This window comes from Saccostrea cucullata, unplaced genomic scaffold (genome assembly GCF_032062105.1).
Source record: "Saccostrea cucullata isolate Sc308-1 unplaced genomic scaffold, CSIRO_AGI_Scuc_v1 ctg1075, whole genome shotgun sequence".
Lineage (NCBI taxonomy): Eukaryota > Metazoa > Mollusca > Bivalvia > Ostreida > Ostreidae > Saccostrea > Saccostrea cuccullata.
This window is the reverse complement of record NW_026938053.1, coordinates 29,652-42,015: the sequence shown is the minus strand read 5'-3', so window position 1 is coordinate 42,015 and position 12,364 is coordinate 29,652. Positions and strand designations below refer to the sequence as shown.

At 32.3% G+C, this 12,364-nt stretch overlaps 1 pseudogene; it reads left to right on the top strand.

Moving 5' to 3' along the window:
* Positions 1-1,476: 1,476 nt before the first annotated feature.
* Positions 1,477-2,623, top strand: LOC134249336 (uncharacterized; annotated as a pseudogene).
* The last annotated feature ends 9,741 nt before the right edge of the window (positions 2,624-12,364 follow it).

Sequence of the window (12,364 nt, the reverse complement as noted above, 5' to 3'; positions counted from 1 at the left end):
AGAATATATCAATTATTTTGCTTTTCTCTGCTGAATCTGCTATTTCTCTGGATATGACGTTGTCAAGATTTTCTGAGTTGCTCGCCGAGTAACATGAGGAATGTTGTGCAAGGTCGTCCATCGATTCAAATGACCATGGCCTTTCCCCCCCATTTTTATCAGTAATTATTAACTTAAATGAGTTAGAGTTCTGTATCCGACATATTTTGTTAGTGGAATGTTGATGTTGTTCTTTTAGAATTTTCCGTCCAACAATTTTGTTGATTAAAGAGGACTTTCCGGCACTGACAGTTCCTTGATTTAGAAAAAAAGATAAATTGCAAATATTCAGTTTTTCCAACAAACTTTATATTATATTTCTTAGGAATTATTTGAAACTCATTTTTCGATTACCTGTTATTATGATGGCAGTTTCCCTAACAACGTCTTCAATAGCTCTTTGTAAGTTGTTGCTACAATTTCCGTGTTCTTCTTCAAGTTCATTCAAAACACCATCTATATTGCCAACATCTTTGGAATCAACAATTTCTTTAAGAGACGATAGAACATCTACAATTAATTTGCTCCGTTTGTGGGACACTTCTTGCCTATTCAAACAAAGAATCACACTTTATTCCATATCAGGAAAATTATCATTCTTTACAAAATCTGATGATCTGTAAAATTTACATTTTACAATAAATGTCAATAATCTGTTATGTTTGTAAATTGATGAAACTAAACATTCGTCGGACCCTTTTATTCGAAAGATTTTGATTTATATAAGAGGAGGCACGACAACAAATAAATGAAATGACTGAAATAAACTTACGACAGTGGGGAATCTGTCTCCATTGTGCTTGATGCCATTTCTCTCACATTACAAGTTCCGTCCTAAAATCTTCGAAATGATTGTAAAAATACTTAACACAACAGTTCAACTTATGTTTATAATTACATGTAGTTCAAGAAGAATTATTTTTGTTAAAACAAAAAAAAAAGAGGCATACAAGACCATATCCTTGTTTTTATTCAGTTCTTTCTATGCATGGTTTGAAAAACAAATAAGTAACTTAATGATTGAACACATTAAATTTCATCATACTTGTGCGCTTGCTCGACATGTAGACGTAAGTTTTTATCGAGAGCAAAGTGTAGTCCAAAAACCTCGAATTTAATTAATTTCAGGTCTTGAAAAATGCATTGCTGATATTCAAAGATGTTTTAAAGTGTGTTGAAGTGTGTTGAAGTGTGTTTTAACCAAAAATGCAATAGAAGCGAGGAACGAGAAGGTAAACAAAATTTGCAAACATATCTGTTTGTGAACACTAGTGAGTGATACTCGTACGTTCCACTGTTACATTTTGAAATATGGCTAGTCAATTGACCCAGTCTAAAAAGAGAGCGCTCGATGATATGGACACTAACACCATTGACACCAGTACTAGTGATGAAGAAATTTCAAAGGAATGTGAAAAATTTCAGATGAGAGATGTCATGCACGGTATAACTAATATACAAAATACTCTTGCAAACCTTGTACTAAGGATTGATGGACAAGGTCGCCATCTAGACGACGTCACCAAGGACATTAGAGTAAATCATGGCATTCAGGAAAGATTAGAAAACGTACAAGATCAGGCGAACGATACGATATATATAACCACTGAACTGCAGGAAAACAGAAGAAGATGGAAAGAGAACTTAGACGAATAAAAGATTACATAGTTCGACTGGAGTATTGTGTAAAGACTCAAAGTGAACAGATTCTAGAGCTAAGATCTAGAGCAATTGAAGACAATATCATTGTGAGTGGAGTAGACGAAAAGGCGCCCGAAATAAAAAATCCTGAAAACCTTGTGAAGATCATTAGTAACGTGTTTGCAGTAGAGATGGAGATACCGGCAGAGACTGTTGATAGCCTAAAGATATTTAAAGTGTTCCGAATGGGGGAATACGACAAACATAGGAAATATCCTCCGCCAGTCTGTGTCCAGTTTGTAAATAAATCACATAAGGACATTGTGATGAGACACATTAAAATTCTCAAGGATAAGAAGTCCCCAATAAGAGTGTCTCAACACCAACCTGAAGAAGTCCGTGAAAAAAGGAAGCATTTATATGATATCGAAATGAAATATGCGGACTGTAACATAGAAACGGTGCTAAAAGGTCAGAAGCTCATTTTCACGCAGAGGAAGACGGTGTATAGGGAAAAATTGGTAGCAGACCAATGGCCGATGAGATCATCAGTGGAGAAGAGGTAAAGATAGCGATCAGTACGGGGAAGACAACAGAAGACAATGGAAACCGGTTTGCTGCCCACGCAACGCCAGTAGATTCCTATAAACAGGTGAGACGATCGCTTGTGGAAGTTATGCGGACAGATAACACTTCCAGTGCAAGTCATAACATTTATGCGTTTCGGTTCACCAGTAACGACGGCACGATACACGAGGGATCGGAAGATGACGGCGAGCGCGGAGCCGGGAGAATGCTACTAAAGACACTGGCTTATAATGACATAAATAACGCACTAGTGGTCGTTTCGCGGTGGTGTGGTAGTAAGATCGGTGCTAGACGCTTCACGCACATCACGGAGGTTGGGATGAGTGCGGCGAGAAATATGCCGGTTCCCGTCTGACGCTTCAAAATGTAAATTATGAAAAGTCACTAGCTAAAAATACAAAGTTACAGTAAATAACTTTTCAATTAGTTAGTATTTGTGTACTTTCATCGAATTTGACTATTACGGTAATTCTGCATAAACTAAAATATTTATTCTAGTGGTTTAGTGGTTTTCGATATGATTATATTCATGCTGCACATGATATCTGGATAAATTATAAATTATGTTTAAGTTTTGATACTTTCCGGGATTTGCAAGTGTATACGTCACTATTTTTGTGTTTTTTCAAAGACTCAATTTCCGGTATAGATATCGTACAGCATGGATCGTGTAAACTTCTAAGTTTTTTATCAATTTTTATTCTATCACTCAACTCAGAGAGGAGTCTGTGTGCATAATTTCAATTTTAATACAGTACAAAGTGCGACATTTTGACATGGATAAATTTTTGTTGTAATTACATTTCAGATATATTTCTTTAATAGAAAAAAAACAAACATGGTAACTACAACAAATTGTAATTTGCAAACCGTTGGAAACGGAAAACCTTAATAATCTTAATCTTCAGAATCAGTAGAAGGTCTTCCGTTGGAAACGGACGACCTTATTTACCTCCAAATATTCTTAACTATAAGATGTGTAAACATATTGAATAAAAATATATGCAATGCTCTTCTTTCTAAAAAAAAACAAAAAACAAACACAGATGTGCTTTCATGGAAACTGCACTCAATTTTACATATACCTGGTATTTTATTTTTTTCAGACTAACCAATTACAGATTTTCTAACCGATAAGCATCGTTCCGACCGATTAAGGTAGGATTCTTCTCATATTTCTAATATTTAAAAATTAATGAAATTTTCACATAATGAAGAAGACAATACCAGTAAGTGATAGTATCAATGATATTAAATTTGACCTTTTTTTATTAGCGGCAAGGTCAGGTCAAGGTCATTATCTTTTTCCTTGACATTAACAATAAAAAATAACTGTTGCCAATCATGTGATACCTACTTCTATTTCAAAAGTTTAATGATTGTTCTTTTTGCATAAAAACATATAACTATATCGGGTCTATAGCATGATGTTACCAAATTTACATAAATAATTTAACTTAACTGGACATTGGCTAATCCGAATTTTCTCTGTTTTTCTTAATTTTTTAGTATATATTAGTTATTTTCATATGTTTCCGATATTTAACTTTTTCTTATTTTCACATATAATAAAGTAGTCCAATAAATGTACAAAATGATACAAAAACAAAAAGTTTTTATCGTTTAGTAAGAGAGAAATAATACTTTTTATGGATTTTTGGCTCAAATCTGCACTTTGATAAGAAGCGTGTAAAAGCTAATAAAGTTCTAGTTTGTTTGAAATATCATATTTATTTGATTTATTTTGAAAGTTTAGTCCCTCATTATTAATCTAACTTACATTTGAAAATTTCTCCAAGACTTCGATTGAGTAAAAATTATTACTAAATTCATTGTTCTATTATAATTTTTGAGGGGCAGAAAAGAAGATATTTTCATACGTTACCAATCCACCAAAAATATAGTCCCTCCTAATTTTCAAATGCAGTTTACAATAACTATTTAAAGTTGTACAATTGTGATGAGGAAAGAAAAATATGATCTTTTAAATTACTTGCATCTCAATATATAAGACATATAAGCAAATATACTTTGAATGTTTCATCTAGTCAAAAACCAGAGAAGAATCCTACCTTAATCGATTAACCGGTTAAAAATTGTCATCCCTATGTTTACGTCTATATTTAAATAAAAAGAAAGTACGAAAGTCCTATTATGTATGTTTCCTTTAATTTGTTTGAATGAGGATAAAATTTAGAAATTCAAAACAAATACATGCACCAAGAAATATATTAGTAACCATGGGGCGCAAACAGTGCCAACTTTGAAAGCGTGTTGTAAAAATACTAGACTGAGGATCTCAAATCGCTAGTTTAATGTCTGACCATTTATTTACTTGTACACTAGTGTTTGCACTTTATGATAAAAAGTAGGCACAATGCGTTTGAAAATTACCTTTAGTTTGTAATCCTCTAAATTGGAGGAAAAACTATCCCACAATGCAAATCAGTCTCAATATATGTTTAAAAAACGCTGTCATATTGAACTAGCTATTCACCAAAAAGAAGGCCACCCAGACCTGCACAATACTAACATGTAATTGTACAGCTATGAGCTTTTATTTTTCAACATATGATGATTGATTGCTTTAAAACTCTCGGGTCACCATATCGCTAATATGTCTCTTGTGTCAGTAATGTTATAATAAATTCATTAAATATCAGTCTGGAAATTTCCAGTTTTTTAAGTGAAAGATTTTTTGAAATGTTTTTTTCTTAATATCAGCAAGAAATTTATTTTCAGCCATCCTTGTTGACATAAACAGAAAATGAACTCGTCACAATATTTTTCATATGTGATCATGAGGTGAGCTTAAGGATGGGGGTATAATGGTTTTGTTCAAGGCGTCGTCTGACTTTAATTAAAAAAAAATCAAAAACGTTAATTTTTTTATTTTGATTTTTAAATTTCTTTCTAATTTTTAGAACCTAAATAAATAACAAAAAAATTAATAATTCATGTACAGTGTAAGGCCACAAACTGTACATTCAATTTCATAGATTTTTTTTCTAATAAAATAAAACAATTGAATGAAAGAATCGAGAGCATTAATCTTTTAAAGACAGCTGATACCAATAAAAAAAATGCCTTGATTGGTATATATTTTTTGGCGTAGCTTCATTTCGTATAATTTAGAGTAAATAAAAATTGGAACTTTTCTTTAATGATCAAAAGTATGCGTCACTGAAACCATACTAATCAATCTATACATATATTTTTTTTACTTGAAATCCTCTTTTTAATTTAAATTTAAAATCAAAATATTTTACTCACCATTTTCTCTCATTTTGCAGCTTTAAATATTCTTTCAAAATAAAATAAACTTTTATTTTTATCAAGAAAAAAATTACCTACCTCAAATCTCAGAACACCAGCTGTTGAAAGCGGTTATGTCATTGCCACGGACTTTATGGATCATTGAGACACTTCGTGATATAGATAACCTAGAAACAGTGCAGAGTACAGTTAAGGTGACAAACGGAAGTATCGTCAATTTATTTTCATAGATACATAGTGCAAACTTTATAAGGATGGGCGATTTATCAAAACATTACTGAAATCAGAAAATGTAATGTGGTTCAAATCTTTATGTTGTAGACATAAGGCTTTTTTATTTAGACTTGTAATGTGATGTCGAAGTCACAATTGTTTTTAGCAATTATACTTTGAGTTTTGAGATCATTTAGAAGCGTGAGATTCACAATTGTGAAAGAGGCAGCATCATTCAAAATAACCATTTACTTATTTTGTTTATTGAATGCTAATGAGATTTTCGAAAAAATAAGGCATTTTCACTTTATTATCTAATATTGAACCCCAGCCTAGCACTAGAACCCCTGACCCCTGGGCCATTTATTTTACAGTTTTGGTAGAGGAGTAAATGCTGATTACAAACATAGAAACAGTTTGATTGCTTGATGTCCAGGAGTTAAGAAGAACATTTTTTTAATGAATTAATTGTAGTGGTTTTGGCTTTATCCACAGGCCACAGGGCTCGTGAGGGACGTTATACAATCAATCGATCAAATCGATCACATGGAGATAGTAACCACGACATTCTAAATTTTTGATTCCCTCCTTGCACTGATCGATGCTTTATGATACTTTTGGTTAAAATTGGCTGAGTGGCTGCAGAAAAAAAGCTGAAATTCTCCCATGTTAACGTACGACGCATGACGACGGAAAAGAATGGATAGCAATAGGTAATCGGAGTTTACATGGAAACCAAATTGAAAAAAAAATATACTTAAGGAATAACTGTCTTATTTTTCGAATTCATGAAGTGATCAATGGATTGGCAATGGATTGGCTTGTTTGCCGAAGGCGTTTATGCATAAAATTATTACACAAGCCAATCCATTGATCATCTTCATGAATTCGAAAAATAAGACAATTATTCCTTATATTCATATGCTTTAATCTTGCCAATCCACGGGTTCCAAGCCTGCTTCTCTCTAGGTGTTGTCCCACCCTGCACGTGTTTTTTTTTTTTTGGAACCGCGCCAAAACATTCATGAGGAAATCAATTACATTTACAATTGGTAATTTTATCTCGGACAAAGACATTGGAAATGTAAATAAGAGGGTTGTCCTAAAAAGTCGTAATCAATGTTAATAAATTTTTAAACACGCAAACCAATACTAACCAAATTTTGCATACACATTATACATCCAATGTTCTTTGAAATTGTGAATTCTTAAATATATATCTTTCATATTAATTATATTGGGACGATTTATATGAAGGTCGATATGGTCTGTCGGCGCACGATTTGGAATAATTTACGCATATAACTATTACATTTGTTTTTATTTCTTTGGTACTCTGTAAAAAATTGAACTAAAATTTTTATCACTGAAACCAGAATTAAAATCTTAATAATATGTCAAAATTTCATATAAATAGCATTTGAAACAAACTACTAGTGTCGTGATTTTCAAAGTGTTGTTCGAATTGAGATTGATGAAAATGACGTCGTCGAACGCGTACCCGGCGCACGGAATAGTAATAAATTGTTTTTGGTATGTTTTATTTTCATCAGAGACGGGGGAAAAGAGTACAGAAAGAACATTACACACTATCTTTTAAAAGAAAAGTTGTTTTTAATAGCACGAGATTGATTCGAAGATAGTTTTAATTCCCTCTATATATATATAAAAAAAATAGTTATTGCATGTAAAGTAGAGCACTGTTTGTTTAACGCAGACATTTGGGAACGGGCCATGAACGTCGTCAAACAAGGTGTCTTCTCTGCTGCCTAAATTCCTAAAATGTAAGGTGATCTTTCAACTAATTTAATTTTGACTAAAATTTGAATCTGCATAAGTAAACGGACATTAGTGAATTTCAATTAGTCCCTTAGTCAAGAGTGGTTTTTCACTATAGAAAATATTCATTTGGATGTTAATAGCCGTATGTGAAGCAGAAAAAGGGACAATGACGTTATGAGAGAAACGTAAATTATGCTTGCTTTCGTGCGCAAATGTACATTAATATGGTTTCTTTATTTTTTCATAGTTTTCTTATTAAATGCGGTATCGTCATGAAACTTGAAATCCATGATCATAAAATGTTACTCTTTGCTATGATAAGAAAAGAAATTTGATTTAGCAAAGAGAAAATAAACTATTTTCCTTGTCTACGACTTTTCTGGACAACCCTCATATTAGGGCATCGATGCATCTTTTTGATGCATTTTTTTCCTCAATACTTTGTTGATTTATTTTAAATTAAGCTTCTGTTAAGATTGGAGAACGAGCTTCAAAACGCTCAGACGCTACAAAACGTCAAGTTAATTATTTTTAAATTTTTAATTGTGCTAGTTTCACCTATATTATATATACTGTTATAAATGTTAAATATTTGAAAGTTTTCCTGAACATATGCCACATCAAGCAATTTTAGACAGGTCTGAACAATTTCCAAATATGGACGTCAAGAACGATAATTGAAAGATGCTTAAAATATATATAGCATTTTTGCATACACAAAAACATATTCTAAAAAAGAACAAAAAGAAAAGGCGTGCTTTTATATTTTCCCTCAAAAAATTTTCTTTAACAAACTTTTATTTAATAATCTTTAGAAGTAAGATTAAAACTTTTGAAAGAAAGGTATTTCCCACATATTTACCGTGAACAACCTTGACAGTTGGTAAAGAAAAAAATGCATGATATGTAATCTTTGAAGGAGGGATAAAGCAACCTCCAGGATGTTCTTATCAAGGTCAATTATAACTTTACCAGATATACTATCTGTAGGTAAATACAATTTTACTTAGCCATCCAATTTTTATCTATGTGTAAAGATCCATCTTACACAGGTGTTCGTCATATGGAAAACATATATGCAGTTTTGGAAATTCCGATTCCTACGTAAATACAATACATCCTGGTGAGTTTAAGATAAAAGATACCACTGGGTCTGACAATTCTGTTGTGTCATTCTTGAATATTTTATTTGAAAAAGACGATAATGGTAATCTAACAACCAAGGTATATGATAAACATGATGACTTTAACTTTTCTATCGTCAACTTCTCTTACTTATGCAGCAATATACCTTCTTAACCTAAGTCTAAGTTCCTCACCTCCAGACCCACAAAAGAATCTCGATCACTCCAAATCTGAACACAAACCCATGGGGGAGTTACAAACCTCCATGATAAATGAACTGATCGTAGAAGCCATTAACAGTCAAGCTTTCATAGGGGCGTTTGCTCCTCTGATTGCTTCGTTAATTACCCCCCCCCCCCACATTCAAGTGATAGTTCAGAATTGCATTCAGCCAATTTTAAGTTACATTCAAGAACAACAAAAAGACATACATGATCAAAACGATCAAATACAAGAACTAAAACAAATCAACTCTGGCTCCAAGACCATAAACTGAGAACAGACTTAATTCAAAATTTAGATTTTTAATATCTTGGGTTTTATTTAATGCATTTGTTTAACAATTTGCAATGTTGTATAACATTTTAATTCGAACATATAATGAAAATTTTGTTTGATTATCAAAATTATTTCGTAAGTTATATTGGTTTGAAATTTTGACTTAAGTCCGATCTCCAACAAAGTGTGGATGATCTTGAATGCAGTCTGGATAATCTGAAGCAGTACGGACGTAGAACCCATTACGATTCCCCAACGTACCGATACAAGCTCCAGGGTCAGAGGAAGAGGAGGAGGTGGCCAAGGATACTGCCCAGTCAGCATTCATGTATTGACCCAACGTTGGTAGAGTAACGGTCTGTTGGTTCAAGGTTGGTGTTGGTTTAACATGATTGGGCCAACATTGGGCCAATGTTAGACATTATGCTCTTGGTGGCAATATCAGCATATGTCATTTATTTGTTGTTGGGCCAATGTTGGCCCAATGTATCTTAATCTCACATAAGTTGTCGTGATAACATACATTGGTTTTGAAATTGTTGAGCCAACATTGGCCAAATGTATGTAATTTTCACTGAAATTACTATCTTAAACATTGGTTTTGCATCGTTGGACTTACGTTGGCCCAATATTGAATACTGAACATAATGAACATATAAAGGTGTACAACGATTGGGCCAGCGTTGGCAAAACAGCGTTGGCACAATGTTTCAAACTTAGCATAAAGTGGTTGGTCTCTCGTGTAGTTGGACCATTATTGGCCCAATACAAATTATTGTCAAAGATATAGTGCAACAGCTGGGAGGAAAATTTTACCAAAAGGTTTATTATTTATGAGTTATGAATCAGTATACAACTATGCATTAAATGTATCCTATAATAAGTTTATAACATTAATTTTGTTATCTGGCTTTATCTTTGAGTGCTTTACCTATACATTTTTAGTTGGACCAACTTTGGCCCACTACGTCAAATGTGTACTGCATAAATCATTGAATATGTGTTTATTAATTAATTGATTAAATGTTGTGGTACTAATGGTAAAAAAAATTACATTTCCTTAACAGACACTAGTCAATCAGGTACATATCTCTATATAATTATGGCAAGATTTAAGGCTAACACAGCTAGTCCAACGTTGGCCCAACGTTTATATCAAGCGAGTGTTAAATACTATATATATACCCAACGATTTTCTCTTTCTATCCCTGTATCATGCACAAACATATATCATAATTTTGTGTTATTTTGATATTAAATAAATCTTCATGGTTTTCTTTGGATATCATTAACGTATCATATATCATATTGGGGGGAAATATGCATATATATCTTGGCTATGTGCACAAATTTATATTGTTGCAAATTAAAATAAAATACTGTTTCCCTTGTGAAAGCCAAAAAGTAATACTGCATACAAACGTATCAATTAATTTGATGGTCGGTAAGATCTCCAGACAAGGTACACAAGATGTACACAACAGCAGCAAACTAAATGTCAATCAAATCAAAGTATCCAATCCTAGGCTTAATTTCAGATGATTGACAGGGGTTCTATGACCAGGTAAATTTGAAGGAGGTGCTTATTTCCTCCCCCTTGAAGAATTTTAAAAGGAATTCTTGGATGTGGGTCGAAAAGATTGTAGAAGACACATTAAGTGTAAAGCAAATGTAGCATTGCAGCTTTATGTGCTATTCCACTCTTTGAAAGAGGTCACTTCCAGGAGGGCAATAAATTAAGTTTTTGGGTTATTAGAGGTCAGCTTTCCTCGCGCGCAAGATGTAAAGAACAAAGACAAAGGACTGAATTTTGCTTGAGGATAGACGCAGTTAAAGCAAAATGTGTCTTTGTGAGTATTTCTGAAATTTTTGTTTGTGCATGAGTATTTTAAAAGGACATTTTCTATCAATGATAGTAACATAGTGTAACAGATTTTGATCTACAATGTAGCAAATTTGATCTGTGCATGTATGCATATTCTTTTCATATTATATGTGATTTTTCGTTTAAATTTTTGTATGTGGGATAAATCTAAACCATTGTCCTTTAAAATAGAAATGTGTGAAATATACACACTATATATAATAATTAACTCATTAAACAGCGTTTAAACGCCCAACGCTCCATTTTCGCACATGCATGGGGGAATGTGGGGAGGGGGCGATCCTTGTTGATAGAGAAACATACATATATTTATAATCTTTATAAAAGAATTATCCCTTAGACCAGTATTCTGTACTTTCAATAAGGTCTCAGACAAAAAAGTCCTAAAAAATTGTGCAGCGATCTTGGGTCTTTCCGATACTAACCGGAAAAGTCCAAGAATGTGTGATTCTCATATACATTTATAAATTTTTATTTCTGTGTCTGATACATTTTCAATTTTGTCAATAATTTTGTAAATAATCATATGACATTAAACCGACCCATTATAAACAGTACAAATAAAAAAAAGTTGAAGTATTTATTCAATACCATTAAGCATTAATATCACATGGTACTTTTTATGTAAGAAAAACTGAGAACGATTAGAGGTGACAATACGAAACAAAGTGTACGGAGAATTATGAGTTCCGTGATAGACATCAGTGTTGCAAAGGAAATGAACTGGCTAGGGAATGATGATAATTAAGAAAGCGTTTTCTTTTCCTCTTTCTCATTGATATTTTTTTTACTTATCTTTAAAATATTATTTTATACTCCCACGATATACTGATCTTGATTTGTTTGTTTGTATGTGTGTGGATCGACAACTTACAAATTTCGTTAAACATGAAAAATATGTCTAATTGTCAAAGATCAGACATGTGTCAAGGGGTAATGCATCAAAGTCACATTTAATTTATTGAACTAAGATAACAATTTTTTTTTTTATACATTTGACATTATGTTTCACAAATATCTTGTCATCAAAAAGATTGCTAGTAAAGTAAACCAAAACACAATTGTATTTAAATTTGTTCATTAGTTTATCTAAGGTTTTGTAATATAATGTTTAGAATATTTTAATCCAACTTAAATTGTGTCATTACCTGTAAATATCGAAACAATATTTTTCTATCTTACTTCTAAGGGCAGATCACTCTAGTGACATAAAATTACCTTACGAAATAGATATCTGTAGTGTGCAGTTTTAAGTTATTAAAAAAAAAAATTTATCACATAACAAATAAAATTAGAGTATCTTATTTTGACAGTAAC